Source organism: Schistocerca serialis, chromosome 1 (genome assembly GCF_023864345.2).
Source record: "Schistocerca serialis cubense isolate TAMUIC-IGC-003099 chromosome 1, iqSchSeri2.2, whole genome shotgun sequence".
Taxonomy (NCBI): Eukaryota; Metazoa; Arthropoda; class Insecta; order Orthoptera; family Acrididae; genus Schistocerca; species Schistocerca serialis.
The window spans coordinates 788,990,978-788,997,029 of NC_064638.1; the positions used below are offsets into that span (position 1 = coordinate 788,990,978).

Genomic DNA, 6,052 nt, shown 5'->3' on the forward strand with positions numbered 1-6,052 from the left:
GAACTAATACATCGATGCCTAAGCCATCACCACCATAAATATTCATGTCAGCAACATTATTTTTTGATACACTATTTAAATTACTACAAAAATTTACATCAGAAACGTTACTTCCCTTCGTCGACAAATTAACTTTGCGTTAATCATACATAGCTTTATACTCTGCCGCTACATTACACAGATTGCTGCTGCCTTGTTGTACAATTTTGGGAATTCCACACTTGCTACATTCCGATGTGATCGGAAAGAAATCAGCACACACTGCCATTTCTACACACTTCTCATCCAGATTAACCACCTATCCTACTTTACGTACATTCTCACATTAACACTCTGACTCTACACACTTCTCATCCAGATTAAAACCCGATCCTACTTTACATACATTCTCACATTAATACTCTGACAAAAGTTTTAGATCGACACATTCATCAATAAGTTTCCTTTTGCCTTCATTCGTGACTAGAAACGGGTAAATTCCTTCCTCCGAAGTATCAATACTGATAGCTTTTACATCATTATATAAATTACCATTACTCTGTTCCTTTAAACAAAAATCATCTACCTCTGCCGATACATTTTTAACTTATACAGCTGGCGAGACCAATGCTAAGCCTCCTTTAGTAACATCGACGATTTCCACCGAAACAAAATCTGCCTCACTTGCAGCTGGCGAGACCAAGGCTACGCCGCCTTCACTAAAATCGACGCTTTTCGACGACTCACAAATATTTACTACTACAACACCTTCCTTACTGCAATTGCTACTGTTTGCTAATACCTGTTCTGAACTCTCCACACAATTTGCTTTCACAAAATTTACCCCCTCTTTAACTTCTTTTTGAAACATTGAATCTTTCCATTCATCACCATTCACACACTCCTCCACTACACGTTCATAGCATACATCATTTCCTGCAAATTTATTCCCATTACTTTTACTGAAATCTCTCACAAATCTATGCTCCCGCCGTTCGCACCTGCTTTTATTGAAAGAGCCACCTATATAGCCTTTGTCTTTGGCATACATATTTGTTGCTTTTCTCCAAACTTATCAACATTTCTGCCATTACCATTATCTCCAGTCCTTTTCACTGCCTGTTCAGATCGCCATCCCCGGAAATAAGATGTGGCAAAATCAGCTTCTCAACCGGCTGTTACGTGATTGCACTTCGCGAGAATTTCCCCCGTCATATCCGCTTTCTTTACTTGGACCCCGTTCACGGAAGTTATCACTCCTGTTCGTTCTCCGACGATTCTGCTCATTCCAGCTACTATCTCCCTGAGATTTCCTTTGATTTCTATCACGATTATTAATTTAGGTGTGATTATTTGGATTCCCATTTTGATAACTACCACCCGGTTTGCTCTGAGGTTTGAACTTCAAAGCCCTCTCTGATTTTTCTGCAAATTCTAGAAATTCGTCCACGGAATCACATGGACTATGGACAAGATCCCACTGCAAATAATCGGGTAATCGCCTTTTTTACGCGGTGATTTCCGTTAAAAACCGCAACGGATTTTTCACACGCATAAGCTTGCCAAGTTCACGCTTGCAAAAATCTCTCATCGTCTCATTACTGTACCTGAAATACGGCCCGTTTCAAAATTCATTTTGGATCCGCGTCTGTTTTTCGTCGCTCCTAAATTTATTCAAAAAACTATTTTCGAACTCTTTGTACGATTCGCACGAACTACATTTAACATTTGCCCAAGACTGTGGGTCTCCCTCGAAATGTCGTTTAACATATTTTAATTTCGCTTCTTCCGACATGCCGTGGGCAACGGCCTTGCCGCAGTGGATACACCGGTTCCCATTGAGATCACCGAAGTTAAGCGCTGTCGGGCGTGGTCGTCACTTGTATGGGTGACCATCTAGGCCGCCATGCGCTGTTGCCATTTTTCGGGGTGTACTCAGCCTCGTGATGCCAATTGAGGAGCTACTCGACCGAATAGTAGCGGCTTCGGTCAAGAATACCATCATAACGACCGGGAGAGCGGTGTGCTGACCCCACGCCCCTCCTATCCGCATCCTCCACTGAGGATGACGCGGAGGTCGGATGGTCCCTGTAGGCCACTCGTGGCCTGAAGACGGAGTGCTAGTAGTGAGTGCGACATGCCGTGAACAAAAGCTTCCCTACACGCAGCTAAGAAATTTACTGGGTGATATCTTCCGTCATCTGTGTAGCATTTCACGGATCCGGTATTTGCCCAAAGGATATTTAAAACCGGCGTGGCCTGTTGGAAGGCTAATGAATTTAAATCACTAGTGATACTGGACTCTATTTTATCTTTAATTTTGCTCACTGCTGACCTAAACGATTGGCAATGTCACTAATTGTTAATTTTATATCGCTTTTATGGCCGAGCGGTTCTAGGCGCTTCAATCTGGAACCGCGCGACCGCTACTGTCGCAGGTTCGAATCCTGCCTTGGGCATGGATGTGTGTGATGTCCTTGTGTTATTTAGGTTTAAGTAGTTCTGAGTTCTAGGGGACTGATGACCTCCGATGTTGAGTCCCATAGTGCTCAGAGGCTTTTGAACTATATCGCTTTTATGAGCATCTTGCGCTTTTATACAGTCACTTAGCTTGCCTCCAAGTTTTGTGTGTATCTTATACATTTTTCCCCAAGATCTTTTTCCACTGATTCGATTTTAGATTTTACTATTACAACTTCGTCTGTAATTTTCCACATATCCACTCGGACACAATTTATCATCAATTGCTTTTTCAAGGTTACTCATAATTTTTTTGAACCTCCTCTTTCACAGCGGAAACTATTTCAGTTCGCATTGTACCCATATCAGTCCGAATTGTATCCGTAACTGTTTGAATTGTACTGATATTTTTTGCCATTGTACTCATATTATTTCCCAGTCCCTGGATCACTTGCATTCGCTTATACATCATATCTCCCCTACATTCATTCCACTTCCCATTCCTATTAGTTACACTTTCGCGCTCTGATTTCGGACTAACCGGTTCACATCCGTTTTCAAAATTACTAGGTGGCTGTTTTATATCCACGATATCTATAAGTGGAGCTTGAACTTCAGAGTTTAACACAATCTCACTATTTGCACAGAGACTTACCTGATTTGAGATGGTTCCCTTCGCAAATGGTGATGCCATCGGTTGTAGAGGAAGACAACATTGCCCTGGAGTACTCGGACATGCTGCCGTCGTACTGCTGTTGGATCTACTTCCACCACTGGAGAAGTCGCTTGATGTAGTTGTAGCTGCTGCCGGTTACCGCGAGTTCCAATCGTCTCCGATACCGCTGTCCGTTAAACACGCTAACCACTACTGTTCCCTGCACTCAACTTATTTAGTCTCCGAGCCCCTATGCAAACTGCCTTTAACGTGATAGATCAGGACGTCTATCGATAGTATGTGTTAGTTGTGAAAATTACTGCATAATTTGCAAAAAAAAAAAAAAAAAAAAAAAAAAACGATCTCACACTGTTTTTTCGTGAGAGGTTCACAGAAATCTCCGTTGGCTCTGCAAAGGTTTTTACACTTCATTTAGTACGCTGAATAACAGAGAGCAAATGAATTACCACTTTGCAGGGAACAAATCCTGGACGAGCACCCAACTGCGGACTTTCAAAAATATTAAATGTGATGATGGTGTGGTGGTGGCCTTCAACTATGTACCCTGCGAATCAGAGCTGAAATATTAAATCTTTTGGCTGGTTTCGATATCTAGGGGCTGGGATACGTTATTGCCGCATTACAAGCCAAATACTGTTGAGTATACAGTCCACAATATGAATAGACACATGGATCGAAGGCCGAAGGTTCGTATCACTTAGGAATTGCGAATTTCGAACGTACATAGACATTTATAAATGAAAGATTGCAATTAAATAAAATCTGCAGGTACTAGTTCAACGAATTTAAATGATGAGTACGATAGCAGAAGTACCTTTAAGAATGCCCTTTATTACTATAAAACACTTATTGCCGTCGATAATCCAACAATTCAATAAAATATAAGTTGAATGACAGGGAAACAATAGATTTCTACTTTACGTAATTAGTTATGAACAACAACATAGCTCGCGAGATATTCACTTCTAAACGCATACTATATCTTCACTGTAGAAGCCACAGAAACCTCACAAGTACACAAGTCGGTACTCCGAAGTATTTCTGCCGGCCACTGGTGGCCGAGCGGTTCTAGGCGCTTCAGTCTGGAACCGCGCGACCGCTACTGTCGCAGGTTCGAATCCTGCCTCGGGCATGTATGTGTGTGATGTCCTTAGGTTAGTTAGGTTTAAGTAGTTCTAGGTTCTAGGTTCTAGGGGACTGATGACCTGAGATGTTAAGTCCCATAGTGCTCAGAGCCATTTGAACCATTTTTTGAGGTATTTCTATCTGCCATGACCACGTGCAAACCGCTTCACTCTCTCCAAGTCTCTGCCACAACCGTGCGCCCGTCACGCCGTCACGTCCAGAATTCCTCCGTGTCCTGTGCCGTCCTGCGTGCTGCCCCTCGCGCCACACTATTTTAAGTCCCTGTCCTCTCTGGAACCAATGCTCTTGTGACTCTGCCATCCAGTCTCTCCATTCACGAGCGCTGTGATTGGCTAGAGCCCTCCCTCCATGTCTCCAAGCCAATGCATATTCACAAACGTATTTAAACACATACGAATTGATGGATTTTAATTTAAACAACTTGAAACTAAATAAATATTCCTATGGCTGTACCATAGACATGCTCTAACACATGTTATTAAATTCAGAAACAAATTAAATAGACATATATGAATGAATAACAACCAATAGTAGGCCAGTAACATAACGTCTCAGTACTTTCTGAAACATAGTAAATAATTGACCAATTTCGTCATGAATAGCGTATATCGGATGGACCTCGCCATAGACGTCGGTAGTGAAGTTGCGAATCATGCAGCCTATTGCACGCAGTTTGAGTCTTAACATAATGCCCTGTGGATGCACGAAAAGCAATATTCAACATGGTTGCGTTGCTACCAGGGTTCCTCCGAGCCATAATCCGTACGTAGCGGTCATCCGCTGCAGTAGCAGCCATTGGGCGGCCTGAGTGAGGCATGTCATCGACAGTTCCTGTCTCTCTGTATCTGCTCCATGTCCGAACAACATCGATTTGGTTCACTCCGACACGCCTGGGCACTTTCCGTGTTGAGAGATCTTCCTGGCACAAAGTTGCAATGCGGACGCGATCGAACCGCGGTATTGAACGTCCAGGCATGGTTGAACTACAGACAACACGAACCGTGAACCTCCTTCCTCGTGGAATGACTGGAACTGATTGGCTGTCGCCCCCCCCCCTCCCCCCCGTCTAATAGGTGCTGTTCATGCATGGTCGTTTACATCTTTGGGCGGATTTTGTGAAACCTCTGAACAGTCAAAGGGACTGTGTCTGTTACAATATCCACGTCAACGTCTGTGTTCAGGAATTCTGGGAACTGGGGTGATGCAAAACTTGTTTTCATGTGTGTATTTTGGAAGGTGTACACTTTTATTAGTAAGGTCACGTCACTTATGATTCGTACTATGCCTCAAAGTTGAACTGATCGTTTCAATAAATTTGTTAGTTTGGATATCCACGTAATATAATAAATAACGATATACACAGTTCATTCGATAGCTATAACTCATTTACACGTCATCAGTCAAAACCTTCCCCTCACGGACGCCCTCAATGTACTCGTTTTACATATCTGCTCTCTCCTCAGCATTTGTCGGTAGAATTCCCTTTACAGTCTTAATGTCACAACCCTTGCTTCTAAATCTACAGAATGTGGCTTTGACTTTTATATATGCTGAGTCACTCCTTCCGACAATCATTTCCTTCTCGAGTTCTTCACACTTCGTCTCAGCTTCTCAGCAATTACTATTTATTTCAATGCTAAGTGAATTCTATTTCGACGGCCTCTGGTGGCCGAGCGGTTCTAGGCGCTTCAGTCTGGAACCGCGCGACCGCAACGGTCGTAGGTTCGAATCCTGCCTCGGGCATGGATGTGTGTGATGTCCTTAGGCTAGTTAGGTTTAAGTAGTTCTAAG

General features: G+C 43.0%; 1 pseudogene; it reads left to right on the forward strand.

Moving 5' to 3' along the window:
* Nucleotides 1–1,780: 1,780 nt before the first annotated feature.
* Nucleotides 1,781–1,899, forward strand: LOC126422491 (5S ribosomal RNA; annotated as a pseudogene).
* Nucleotides 1,900–6,052: the final 4,153 nt, after the last annotated feature.